Source organism: Somniosus microcephalus, chromosome 16 (assembly GCF_052327205.1).
Source record: "Somniosus microcephalus isolate GS21.2 chromosome 16, FLI_Smic_1.0, whole genome shotgun sequence".
Classification (NCBI taxonomy): Eukaryota; Metazoa; Chordata; class Chondrichthyes; order Squaliformes; family Somniosidae; genus Somniosus; species Somniosus microcephalus.
Window position 1 is genome coordinate 50,097,632 of NC_141002.1, and position 15,219 is coordinate 50,112,850.

The following is a 15,219-nucleotide window of genomic DNA, read 5'->3' on the forward strand; positions in this document are numbered from 1 at the left end:
TTCTGTCCATTATAGTCCTTCAGTAGTACTGACTTTTTCTGTATTTTGGGCTTTTCTTTCATATTTTTAATGTCACTCATACTGATTAAGTTTGCTTTTGCCCCAGTGTCTAGTTTCAATGTAACTAATGCTCCATTTACCTGCAGTGGGATCATCCATTTGTCCTCTTTTACGGCATTAACTTTATGTTCAGCATTGTTAATTTCTGAGGGCTGCACATTTTCTGTATCCGTTTTGATATTGTCACATGACACCATTCCTACAAAACATGTCTCTCTTAAATCAGTGTCCTCAATTACATTAACTCGTTGCCCTTTCTTAGTTTTTACCTTTGAAAAGCATTGTTTGGCAAAGTGATTCTTTCCATGACATTTTGTGCACATTTTTCCAAACGCTGGACATTGTTTTAACTGGTGTTTGTAACCACAGCGTTTACAATTAAAAATTCCTTTCTCCGATTGCTTTTCACTTCTGTTCTGCCCATGTTTCTTCCCCTTGTAGGACACAGCACCGACAGCAGCACTTACTGCAATCGCATCATCATTGATTTCACTGAAAGTCTTGGCATGCTTTTGAGCTAGCTCGCTAGCTTGGCATATTTTCACAGCAATTTCCAATGTTAGTTCGGTTTCTCTCAACAAACGTTCCCTAACTTTTTTTATCATGAATACCAAACACAATCTGGTCACGAATCATGGATGCTTTCAGCTCAGAGAAATTACATGTCTGTGCTTTCAGTTTCAGATCAGTCAAAAAGCTATCAAAAGTCTCATTTTGCTGCTGTGTCCGAGAATGGAAGATGTACCTCTCATAGGTTTCATTCTTTTTGGGAGAACAATGTGTATCAAACTTCTTTAGCACATCGTCTAATTTTTCTCTGTTCTCCTCTGGATTAAATACAAATGTATTAAATACCTCTATTGCCTGTGGGCCTGCAACCGTGAGCAGCAATGCTATTTTCCTTGCGTCTGGTTTCGTACCGTACCCGATGGTAGCAATGTAGAGTTCGAATTGTTGTTTAAAAGCCTGCCAATTGTAGTCGACATTTCCTGTGAGTTTCAAACGCTCTGGTGCCTTCAAATTCTCCAAGTCGCGTTGTACAATATTCAGCAGATCTTACCAATCCTGGTACCATGTTATGTTCATTAATAACTAGTCGTTTTTATTAAGAACAGCTAGCTTTTACTAGACACTTTATTGAGCACATGTGGACTAGGTACAGTATCTGTAGAGGCCTCCATCTTGACTGCTGCCTTGTGGGTAGCCTAGTGCATCGTGGGTAGCCCACTCTTATATACATACAGCACCACCTAGTGTACCATTCCAGAATGACAGGTTACTGATCATTACACCTGAAGCTGCAGTTGGGACACCAAAGTTGGCTGACACAACCCTGAACTAGGGGACGAACAAATCAGTCAGGGTTCCCACTCATGACTGCTATCTAATGTCACCTGCTGAAAAGTAAATGTGTGGATATGAGAAGAGGACAGAATTGGGCTTGCTATAGTATCTCCCACAAACTGATATAGTCCCCACCTCTTATACCATCCACGGATAGCCGCTTATATTGGGCAAATGGTACTAACCATCCATCATTACCATAGGTAAAAACTGCAAGGCTGAAAAGGGGAGGAGGGGTAGGAAATGGATCTCAATGAAATCACTGAAAATGAGCATCCTATTTAACTGTCTACCCTCTTTAGCTCATTAACATCTCATTAAAATACAATTCATTAGGATAGCAGCATGGCACATTGACTGGGAAGCCATTTTTTTTAAATGGCTGATTAGATTTTACAATTTTAAAAACACACTTCCCTTGCTGGGGCAAGGCTACAGAAAATTGGTAGGGCTGAATGAGAAGGTGAATAAGTCCTGTCTGCTGGGGTAGTTATAAAAAACAAAGTTACTGTACATGAAACATGCTGGAAATACAGAGTAGGTCAGTCAGCATCTGTAAAAAGAAAATTATTGATATTTCAGTTATGTACCTACCAAAATATTAATAACCTTTACTTCTTCCAGATGTGACTGGCCTATTGTGTATTTCCAGTATTGGTGTTTTTCTCATTTTTATTTTGTAATCCCTACTATTTAGAATCAGTTATTGTTAAATGATAAACTGCATGGGAACAGGCAGTACAGTGGGTCAGCCTTCCACCCAAGTGACCTGGATCCAAATCTCCGCTCCATGTCAGCTGTAGGGAGTGAAACGTGCAGTGAATGTTGGGTGGCTTCACTGACGCAGCAGGCGATGCTCCTCCTGAGGTTGGTTGTTAAGGCATATTTGTAGGGCAGCATTAATGGCGTTTTGCTCTGCATTTAACATATGCTGTATCTGGCCTTAAAGTGCTTGTGCACATTTAACAGAGGCAATACCTGATCTGGGAATGCTTGAAGAAACAGTGTAGCAGGAGCTTTATCCTGTGTGATACCTGACCTGGGAGTGCTGAAAAGGACAGTGTTAGTGAGCTGTGCCCTATATCAAGCTTCACCATGCCCAACCTACGATTGCTTGATGGGACTTTGACTGTTTGGAGATCAGTCCTGTTTCTTTTCCTAGGAGAGACTAGCCCAGAGATTCTGGGGAGGCCTTTTGGGGGCATATCTGAGGCAGGCTTAATTTCTGCTGTCATATGAACCAGTCCAGATCCCAGGTCAGGGACATTTGTATATTGCCTGAAGGCTGCCAGGCCTTTTAATTGCACATTGGGGTGCCTGCCTCAGGTGGGGCGGGAAGGAAGGCATTTTGCTGTGGCTGATTGCGTCCATGTAAGTGAGACCAGAAGGCATAGGAACTACAGTAAAGACAATTTTAAGATGTGTACTTTGTGATTCTGTTGGTTTTGGTATTGCAGAAGCTGGTTATTTTCATTTCAAGCCCCCACCCCCCAACATCTTGAGCAATCTGTTTGTTGGGGATGTGCAGGTGTCTCTTGCTCCCAGTGTTGCCAGGGCACAAATGATGGAAAATATGTCAGGACATATTCTTGCATTTGCATGCCATCATAACACACCCTTCTCTTCTGGAGTCACCTGTGTCCACTTCAAGCAGAAATGTTGATGGGTAGGAAAAGGGGCGGAACTTGACTTTACTGGTCCTGCCCAAATTCCATCTCTGCTGAGTTAGGAACCTTTTCGCACCCCAGAGCTCCCTAAATGTCAGGATTTCAATATTTTTATTTCTAATTTATAGCGTACCAATATTGTAATCACTTTTAAATGGCTACTGCATACTGGGAATATTTCTGCTGTCTTTGTGCCTGCATTGGTACGGTGTGAATAAACAACAAAGACCAATGGACAATAGTTGATTACCACTACACTTATACATTTGGCCAAACAGTTGTCAAGTTCACCAAGGTGATGGAAATCATTAGAAATTATTACCTGGCCATCAAATGCTTTACATCTGTCCATGGCCTTTGCAATGATCTCATCAGGAATATCATGTGAGCAAGACTTTCACAGTCTGGCTATGGTGCCATCCATGGTTCAGTGGTAGCACTTTCACATCTGAGTCAGAAAGTTGTGGGTTCAAGCCCTACTCCAGGGACTTGAACACATTGGGCTTGATTTTCATTGAGCCGTGGAGTCGGGCTTGGAGGCGTGCAGGGGGTTAAAATCGCAACAACTGACAGGCGGGACCCCCCCCTCGTTCCTGACTCCAAGCAATTTTAACTCGGGCGTTGTAGTGTATGTGCCTTTAAGTCAGAACTACTTTTACAGCTCCTGTGTACTGTAGTACCGGCAGTGACCACACCGGTATATAAGCTTTGCGCATGCCTCTGTACCCCCAGTCTGGAGATTGCCCTCCTCAGTAAAGACCTGTTATTTGTTAATGTACAGCATCCGTGTGATTATTTAATAATAGCATATCCACTGAACCACGGATCCAACAGTGGCGACGAGTGTCGATTCGAATCTACCTGCAACTTAAAAAAATAAAATAATCGAGGCCAGGAACACGGGCGTCGGCCACGAGCAACTGCCCAGCAGTCAGGCAGAGATCCAACTTCGCAGGGGAGGCTGTGGAGAGCCGGGCTTGGTTCCCCAGCCACAACGAGCAGTAAGAGACCGACGACAGGTCCAGCGCAGACCCTTCCCGAGCAGCGGCGGCTGGAGCCGACCGATGGCGGAGAGAGAGCCGAGCAGCGTCGACGGGGTAAGACAGAGGGTGAAGAGCGCAGGGCGCAGTCGGGGGTTGAACACCGAGTGGCGTCGAGGAAAATAAAACAAACCGGAGAGAGAGAGGGTAAGAAACAGCCGGGTTCTAGACTGAGCGGCGTTGAAAAATATAAAAAGAAGAATGCGCAGAGCACAGCCAGTGCTCACGGGCTGAACAGGGTCCGCGGGGCGAAGAAAGGGGAGATGCCATTGAGCTGCGGAGAAGAAGGAAGAGCGCGGGAGGCGCCATTGAGCCGCGGAGAAGGAGGGAGAGCGCGGGAGACGCCATTGAGCCGCGGAGAAGAAGGAAGAGCGCGGGAGACGCCATTTTTAGAAGCCGCAGCGGAGAAGAAGGGCGAGCACGGGAAGGAAGGAAAGCGCGGGAGATGCCATTTTGTGCCAGCGGAGAAGAAGGGGAAGCGCGGGAGGTGCCATTTGTGATAGTTAACGCACACCCAAGGATGCCGAAGAGTGGCAGTATCTCTACGTTCGACAATGAAGTCGAAGATTGGGCGCCATATGTGGAACGTATTGAGGTGCACTGCAGGGCGAATGAAGTGCCAGATGCTAATAAAGCACTGGTTCTGTTAAATTCCATGGGTGCAAAAAATTATGGGTTACTGCGAAATCTAATAACCCCAGAGAAGCCGGTAAACAAGAATTTTGAAAGCATAGTAGAAATCCTACAGGACCACTTCAACCCCACATCGCTGCTGATAGCAGAATGATTTAAGTTCCATAAAAGGAACCAACACAAAGACGAAAGCAATGCTGAGTACCTAACGGAACTGCGCAAGCTATCGAAACACTGCCAGTTTGGAGCGGGACTAGCAGACACGTTAAGGGACAAGTTTGTGTGTGGGCTACAAAGTGAAGGAACCCAGAAATGGCTTCTATCAGAAAAGAACCTTACGCTGGGCAAAGCTTTCAGTATGGCAGTATCACACGAAGCAGCCGCAAGGGGCGCTGCAGAGATACAACGGAGACCGCAAGAATATGGCACCAATGAAATGTCCTATGGAACAGGGAGGTGCTATCGCTGTGGCAGAACAACACATGACCAGAAAGATTGTTGGTTCAAGGACCAAGTCTGCAGACAGTGTGGGAAAGCAGGACACATAGCAAGAGTCTGCAGGTCTGGGAAGAAAACCAACAGTAAGAAATCTCTACAGGAGAAGTACAAAAAGGTACACCAGGTGATGGACAGTGGTTCAGACGAACAGAAAAGTGACACAGACTCCGGAAGCAAGGAGCTGGGTTGTCTGAAACTACATAATGTAACCGAAATGGAGGATCACCAGACTATCTGGGTTACACTCAAGATAGACGGAGTCCAAGTGGAAATGGAATGGACACAGGGTCAGCTCTAACAGTCATAAATCAAAGACACTACAAGCGGCTATTTTCACACATACCCTTGAAAGCTACAGAGATTGTCTTGAAGACGTATACGGGGCAAAAAGTCTACCCCAAAGGAAAAATAAGGGTGAAAGTGACATATAAAGGCCAGGAAATACCTAAAATGGATATATATGTATTGCCAAATGGAGGACCACCACTGCTAGGATGTGAATGGATCCGGAAGATACAATTAGATTGGCATTCCATACAGGCACTGAAGGTTGAGGCCAAAAAGGATGACGACGTCACACCTGGACGACTGTCAAAAATGCTAACTGACGCAAAAGAAGTGTTCCAGGAGGGACTAGGAACACTAAAAGGAATAACAGCAACGATTAAAATAGAGGAAAATGCAAGCCCAAAGTTTCTGAAGGCCAGACCAGTGCCTTATGCGATCAGACCAGCTGTTGAAGCAGAGCTGGAAGGGTTGGAACATTCAGGAGTACTGTCCAAAATGGACTACACCCATCGTTCCTGTAATGAAGAGGTCATTGAGTAATACGCCTGGGGAACCAAAGAAGGTCTGCATCCGTGGGGATTTTAAGGTGACAGTGAACCCAGTCCTTCACATGGTGCAATATCCGCTTCCACGAATTGAGGATATTTTTGCCTCGCTATCTGGAGGTAAACGCTTCACCAAAATTGATCTAGCCCAGGCGTACTTGCAAATGGAGGTAGAAGAAGCTTTGAAACATTACCTTACGATCAACACTCATAAAGGTCTCTATCAATACAACCGGCTGGTGTTTGGAGTAGCCTCGGCTCCGGCTATCTGGTAGAGGGCGATGGATCAGGTCCTGCAAGGGATTCCAGGAACCCAGTGTTATTTGGACGACATCTTGGTCACGGGCGAAAATGACGGTGATTACCTCGCCAACTTGGAGAAGGTGCTCACCAGATTAAAGGAGTATGGGCTTCGAGCTAATTGCCACAAGTGCGAGTTTTTCCAGAAACAGATCTCATATTGTGGCCACGTCATCGATGAAGAGGGGTTACATAAGTCCCCTGACAAGATTGAGGCAGTAGTCAAGGCTCCAGCACCGGAAAATGTGTCACAACTGAGGTCGTTCCTCGGGCTGGTAAACTACTACCACAAGTTCTTACCAAATTTGTCTACGGTATTACACCCACTGAACACTCTACTGCAAACAGGGGTACCATGGAAGTGGGATGACGAACGTAGACGAGCTTTCCAGAAGTGTAAAGAATTGATCACATCAAAAGAGGTGTTGGCCCATTTCAACCCAGCACTACCAATTCATTTGGCATGTGATGCATCACCCTACGGTATTGGAGCGGTGCTGTCGCACAAATTCCCAGACGGGTTGGAGAGGCCAGTAGCCTTTGCGTCTCGGTCACTAACCTCAGCCGAGCGCAACTACGCCCAGATTGACAGAGAGGCCCTCAGTCTAGTATGGGGAGTAAAAAAATTCAACCACTATCTGCATGGGCAGAAGTTCACCTTGCTGACTGACCACCAACCACTTGTCTCCATCTTTAATCCTAAGAAGGGCATTCCAGTGATGACTGCACAGCGGTTACAAAGATGGTCCCTGTTTCTAGGGGCGAATCAATATGAAATAGAATATAAAGGCACGAAACAGCATGGGAACGCTGATGGGCTATCGCGCCTGCCACTGCCTACTGTGGAGGAAGCACCAGCAGTGGACCCTGTCAAGATATTTTATTCCTCAATAATTGAACGATTGCCAGTAACAAACGCGGATATAGAGAAGGAGACCCGCAATGATCCGACGCTGTCACGGGTATATGAATTGACGGTGAGGGGATGGCCAACACATGGCGACTCACTGTTGCCAGCATTCTCATCCAGAAGAGAACAGCTGTCAGTATGCCAGGGGACAGTGATGTGTGGATCCAGAGTGGTGATTCCACCCAAGTTAAGGGAGAGAGTGCTAAATGAGCTACATGAAGGTCATCTGGGGGGAGTGAAAATGAAAAGCCTTGCTAGGGCTTATGTGTGGTGCCCGGGAATCTGCTTAGGATGCCAGAAGGTCCAAAATGCACCACCACATGCCCCTCTACACCCATGGGAGTGGCCCTCCTCTCCATGGCAACGGGTGCATATTGATTTCGCTGGTCCATTTATGGACTCAATGTTCTTAATAGCAGTAGATGCTCATTCAAAGTGGCCTGAGGTGATAAGAATGTCTTCAACCACTACAGAGAAAACGATTGCAGTCCTACGGACCATATTTGCCAGAAACGGTTTGCCAGAGCAGATTTGCTCTGATAATGGACCACAGTTTCTGTCCGACGAGTTCCAAAAATTCATGAAAAGGAATGGGGTAATGCATTACACATCCGCCCCATATCATCCAGCCACAAATGGATTGGCTGAGAGGTTCGTACAAACCTTTAAGAAGGCGATAAAGGCCATGTGCGACGATGAAATTCCATTACAGCATAAGATGGACAATTTCTTATTAGCCTACCGAAACGCGACACATGCAGTTACCAACCAGACCCCGGCCATGATGTTCTTTAACCGAAGGTTGAGATCTCGTCTGGACTTGCTTAGACCAAATGTGCGAAGAAATGTTGAGGACAAACAATTCCAGCACATCAATGAGAAGCCGACAAGGAGCTTCAATGTAGGGCAACCAGTCTTGGCCCGTGACTATCGAACAGAGAAGTGGCAACCCGGAACGATATGTACAAGGCAGGGGCCATTCATGTACACAGTGGATGTCGGGGAGAACATTGTGAGATGCCACGTCGATCAGATCTTAGCGTCACAGGAACGCGTCAACCCCATGTCTCGAGTACCTGGGGATGAACCCGACATACCGGTAGCATCTACTTCAGACCCAGTAGCAGTGGAGCCCGATGAACTACCCGAGGAAAAGGGGTCAGAATCGCCTCTGCACCAAGAACAAGAACTTCTGGAAAGGCGCTATCCCGAAAGGGTCAGGAAGCCGCCCCAAAGACTGAATCTATAAATGGACTTTTGTTGTTTAATGTACATGTTGAAATGTTAATTGTTATTTGAATATTAGGGGTATTACTAATCTAAAAGGGGAGGAATTGTAGTGTATGTGCCTTTAAGTCAGAACTACTTTTACAGCTGCTGTATACTGTAGTACCGGCAGTGACCACACCGGTATATAAGCTTTGCGCATGCCTCTGTACCCCCAGTCTAGAGATTACCCTCCTCCAGTAAAGACCTGTTATTTGTTAATGTACAGCATCTGTGTGATTATTTAATAATAGCATATCCACTGAACCACGGATCCAACAGGCGTGTCTGATGGTCCCGACTCCGTCCCGCATCCAACAGGCAGGATTGGTCTTCAAGGCCCTTAATAACCACTAAATGGCCTCTATAATCCTATTTTAACAGGCCCGTGCAAATTTAACCCTTTCCCCACGTAAAACACGCCTGGTGGGAAACACGAATGTGAAACCTGGCGGGAGCACTATTGGCTTGCTGACTATCAGCTGCAGGTCAACCATTAAAGAGGAGATTTGATCAGCCATCATTTGCAGGTGACAGGACTTAGTGGTCTCAGGCCTGGGGCAACTTTTAGAAGGCTTAACCACACCTATGGAAGGTTGGAGCCTCACACCCATCTCCAGTGTGGCCTCCTGGGAAACCCCTCTCACCACCTTCAATCAGCACTTGCTCAACGGAGGCATATGCCAGAAGAATGGGAGCCATTTATTTCCTTCCCATCTGGGCATTAGAGGAGCTTGAGCACCAGCCGCGGCACTAGCAGAACCAGGAACAACAGCAGCAGCAGCAGGAGCGCCAGGCTGCTGCTCACCCACCTAAGGCTGCACAGGCCAGAAGAAAGCCCGTCAGCGCAGGAGATACCCCCCAAACAGGGTCTACAGACACAGGGTCACCTATCTCAACATGACTGAGCAGCAGTGCCAAAGGCGGCTCCGACTTTCGCGAGAGTTAGTGACTGACATCTGCGCAATGCTACAGCAAGACCTGCTGCACAGAGGACCAGGTGGACAAGCATTACCAGTGGCCATTAAAGTCATCACCACACTCAACTTTTTTGCCTCAGGCTCATTCCAGGGATCAGCAGCAGACATCAGCGGCATCTCCCAGGCGGCCGCACACACTTGCATCACGCAGGTAACCGATGCCCTCTTTGCCCTCGTGCACAATCACATCCATTTCACCAAGGATCGAGCAAGTGTGACGGCGCGAGCGGTTGGATTAGCTCATCTGGCAGACTTTCCAAGGGTGCAGGGCATCGTTGACTGCACACATGTGGCCCTTAGGGCACCCCATCGCAATCCAGGTATTTTTGTCAACCGCAAGGGCTTCCACTCATTTAATGTTCAGCTGGTGTGTGACCACAGGAAGGAAATTTTGCATGTTTGTGCCATGTACCCTGGCAGTTGCCATGACTCCTTCATACTGCACCAGTCTAGTGTGCCTCCGCTATTCAGTCCACCAGACCAACTTAACGAATGGCTACTTGGAGATGAGGGCTATCCCCTGAGGACGTGGCTGATGACGCCGTTGAGGAGCCCATCCAACGAAGCTGAGGAGAGCTACAACTCCAGCCACATGTCCACCAGAGCCACAATCGAGCAAACCATCGGTTTGCTGAAGATGCGCTTCAGATGCCTGGATAGATCAGGTGGAGCCCTGCAGTACTCAGCAGCCAGGGTCTCCAGAATCGTCGTGGTTTGCTGTGCACTTCACAACATGGCACAGCGTCGTGGCTTGCAGATTCCTGAGGACCAAGTGGCTCCTCACATATCCTCCTCAGATGAGCAGGAGGAGGAGGAGGAGGGCGAAAACGAACATCCTGCAGAGGCCCATCAACCAGTAGCAGCATTAGCCGAGAACATTGCTGCCCGGGGTGCAAGGAACGCACTCATCCTGGCCAGATTTGCTTAGCCTAGTCTATCAAACACTTTTGCCTCGCAGCTTCTTACCAGAGCATTGACAATGGCCAAGAACCAGAGGATTCCTTGCACTCCGACCACCATACTGACAGTTGCAAGTATTCCTAAGGCCTCAATGTGGAAGTCCCAATAGCGAAATGACAGACGCCACAACTGCAACATTTGCCATCAGAATTTTTATGTACAATTACGATGTGATGGCATTTTTACACTAAACACAAAATTCCACCCAAGTGACTACCCTTGTGACTACTTGTGCTTTATCTTCCTCTTACACGTGCTCCTACGTAGTGCTTCCCCTGTGGCTTCAGCAGATGTGGAGGCCCCTTGCTCACTTTCCTGTTGCTCCTGTCTCGACACCTTTTGATGGGCGTCCTCTGGGGTTGCGAGCCTGTCAGGGCTCGCCAACAGTCTGCTGCTCCTGCAGCTGTGTAGGGCTTGAGACGTCTATCTCGCTTGGGTGTGGACTCCGGTGGGGCTCTGACCGAGGGCTCTGCAGTGGCATGGAAATGTGAGTGCTTGGAGAGGAGCCCCCACTTCCTTGAGGTATGCCACCAACCTACCTCTCATGGGTCAGGTCCCCCTCAGCGCCTGCAAGTGGCTGGAGAGCACCTTGCTGCACATCAGGGGGGCCATGGGGACCCATATCTGCAATTGCAGTCCTACTCAGCAGGATTTCCACGAAGGTCTGATTTCTCTGTTCAATAGTTGACCATCGTTCCTCCAAAGATGCCATTCTATTCTGAACACTGACCATGTTTTCCATACCCTGGTGACTAAGCTCCTCCATGGCCGTAGCCCTCCTCTCCTCTACCATAGCCATCCTCTCCTGTACGGTAGCCAGCCTTACCACAGAGGTAGCAATCGTTTCCACGGAGGTAGCCATCCTTTCCATGGTGATGCGTTCATGCGCCAATGACTCCACAAAGGCTCTGCTTATGTTCGCTATGGACTCCTCCATTCGCTCCACACTCGCAGCGACCCTAGAGACAAAACCTGCCAGAGACTCCTGCATCTGTGCCTGGAGTTCCATCACCTCTGATCTTATGGATGGACCCAGAGGCAGAATGTCGACATGCTGCTGAGCCGAGCTGGCAGAGTCCTGCGCCCTCCGACTAGGACCCTCCACTGCTGTCCCTGTCTCCACAATCTGCTGATGCTCAGTTGTGAGCTGTGATACACCAGGTAACAACACTACACTATGCCCCGAAGGTCCCACCGAGGTGTGAGTGTGTGCGCTGGTGCTGGGTGCCCTGAATTCTGGTGATGCTGCGCCCTCAGATGTTGCAACTTCCTCTGAGGAGTCTGGCTGCTCAGCCTCTGCTTCCTGGCTAGGGGGGACAGATGCTTGTGATGGTCCTGTGGGGGAGTAAAGGAAAGAGTCAGAGATGTGATGCAAAGGCTACATGCACATAGCTTTTTGCAGATGCTCATAAGTCCATCTGTTACAGCTTCACAATCATTATCAGCGGCTCATGCAATGTCGAAGTGAGAGATGGGAAACTTTTCTGTCACCAGCTTGCTGTGTTGCACCTGTCTGTCCATCCCCCACGCGTGAATCATCCTCAATGCCCATGATTTCCAGGACGGCCTCCTCCCAGGGGGTCAGGTGGGCTAATGAGGCTGTCCCTCCTCCTGTCCTGGCTCACTCTCTTTTGTTGTGAGCTCACTTTTCCTGCAATGGGGGAGACAAGTGGAGGTTGAGTGAGAATGAAGGAGTGAGTGTAGAGATTGCATAGCATAGATACTTAGAAGGAGACAAAGATGGAGTGAGGTTGCAAGACCAAGGGCCCTCCCTGTGTGTTGTCAGTTGTGTTCAAAGCATCAGAGTGTTAGTGAGTGTGAGGGCTGCATGGTCGAATAGTTTGTGAATGTGAGCATAGAGAGAGAGGGAATGGGTAAGGGTGCATGGATGTGAGTGTCAAGTGGGATGTGGAAGAGATTGCTAAAGCTGAGTGCTGCTGAGGAAAGGCAATGGGGATCAGATTGAGAGTGGTGGGAAATTCATACTCACTTTTCCAGTGCGCTGAAGGTCATGAAATCTTTTCCTGCACTGTATCCAGCTTCTGCAGGCGACTCCCAAGGAGTTGACCTCCTCCGCCATCTGCATCCACACAGCCTTGGTCTGAGTGGGAGGCCTCTTCCTCCCTGATGAAGGGGACAGCACCTCCCTGTTGGCCCTAGCCCCATCGACTAATGCCTGCAGTGCCGCCTTGTCAAAGCGAGGAGCTGCTCTTGTCCTCCCGCTTGTTATCTTTCCTGCAGGTCCCTCTGACACGAAATGGAGAAAGCTTGGAAGCCTGCAGAAGAAGCAAGGCTTGCTGTGGACCTTAAATGCAGCAGCAATGATGACGTCATCGGAGGGGACTTTCAGTCATGAAAAACCCATTTGCAAAGGCTTCCTGTTGGAAATCAATTGGCCAATTGAGTTAAAATTGCATCAATCTCCCACATCCATTTAGATTCGTGTGGGAAACATGAAATTCGGATAACACGACATCATCCCGCACTCGAGTTAAAATCCTGCCCATTATCTAGGCTGATGCTTCAGTGCAGTACTGAAGGAGTGCTCAATGTTGGAGCTGCTGTCTTTCAGATGAGACATTAAACCAAGACCCCACCTGTCCTCTTAGGTGGATGTAAATGATCCCATGGCACTATTTGAAGAAGAGCAGGGAGGTTCTCCTGGTGTCCTGACCAACATTTATCCCTCACACAACACCAATCAAACAGATTATCTGGCTATTTATGTGTTTGTGCGATCTTGTGATCAAATTGGCTGTCACATTTCTCTACATTACAACAGTGATTACATTTTAAAAGTACTTCATTGGCTGTGAAGTGCTTTTGGACATCCTGAGGAAGTGAAAGGTGCTATATAAATGCAAATTCTTTCTTTTCTTTATATCCTGAAGGACGGAGGATTGCTTGGCTGGTATCTGTCAAGCATCCTCTGTGCCTTAGATACCTACTTGTAAGTGACATCTTTATTTAATTCTGAAGGGTGCCTTTTTGATGTCCCTTTCATAGCGCAGACATCAAAGCAAAGAAAGAGGTATGACTATTAATGGCAGCAATGATTCTTTAGTATATTTCACTCAACCAAGCAGCTAATATTTCGGTGTCATTAGAGTTCTTTCTAAAGATCCAATCTCACACAAAACTTCTCAATTTCTGAAATATGGCCCAAACTAAGAATGTTAATCCATAGATCTACTAAATATTCTATTATTATCTTGACATACAAGTTAAGTTAAGCACAGCGTAGTAATCTAGTGAAATCTGTATTTGTTCTTCCATCTCTTACTTTTGAATGAACTTCTTGTAATTTGTAGCCTAAGATATACGGAGTATTACTTGTCCATCGGTGCAAGAGCATATGGTGGTAATCCATACTATTTGGTGTGTATCTTAGTAAAAAGGTTCATTCTTTAGCCTGTGCCCCAATGTCCAGGGTTACTTCACATATGAAGTAATATTTCAATTCATAGGCAGTGTGGATTTGCCTGAGAGAGTGAAGCTTTTGCACTAGGCATGAGAAAATATATCTGGACCTGTGAAGGAATAAGCCATATAACCTATTCAGAAAAATACACTATCTTATGAAAGAATCCTGGCCTTATTAAAACATGACAAACTGGGCTTGGAAATTTAGAAACCTAACTATGAAATAGCTATGAAAGAATTCTGGCTATTGATAAGACAGTAGTTGACCCTGAATAAATAACCTTATTGAAACAGAAGGTGCATGGCTCTGACAAGCTGACCTTTTGGGAACAAAACAATGGTCCATACTGGATTAAGGTGTTTTGATTTAAACTTTGTAAAGATGGCACATAAGATAAGGAACATCTGCCCTCGTAAAGATGACATAAAATAAAGAACACCTGCCCTTCACACCGTTTTATATGGTAAACCCAGAACACCTGGAGATGAGACAAGATTCTGGAATATTAAAAGCTGATGTAGCAGTAAGAATTGCAGAGGTCGGCAGAAAGATGAATAGAGATAATTAACTTGCATCAGCAGAAAACCTTAAAGGAAATACAACTGGAAATGAGTATAAATATTGAAGTTTCAAATGGGATATCAGTCACTTTAATCGGGCACAGTGATTCTCAGCTACAGGGGATCAAAGGTATTTGATATTGATGGATATCTTGTATAGAAAACTTTAAGAACTGTAATACTGTAGCAAAGTTAAGATTTAAAAGTAAGATTCTCTGTTAATAATATAGTATTTTTTCTCTTTTTAGATTAATGTTGCGATTGACTGATTCACCAACTATAAATTGTATGTCGGTTCTTTTTAATAAATCTCTATTTTTAGAATTGTCTCACATAAGTCTTCTGTATCAATAACTCACAAACTCAATCTCTGTACACTCTTTGGTGAAGAGTTACAGAATTCTGAGGGAGATCTCCGGACCCTCATAATATCCAGGACGTTACAGTCTAGCTAAACTTATTAAAAGCGCTATCTGGAGGATGGTAACATTCTCGGGTTGTTCCTTTCCTTTAGGGAGAGATAGCCCGGGCCTTTAGACCCAATTAAGTGTCTTTAGGATTCGGCTACCTCAAACTTTAGTTGAAAGTGAACGTCTGAGAAATACACCTGATCCAGGATAGCCCCAGAGGGCTAGGACTAGTAAAAATCCCTTCAGACCAAGCTTGAACTGTAACAGGACATTATAGAGAAAGCCTTATTGTGCATCCTATATCTGATCTGGTAATTCTTATTACTGAGATTGG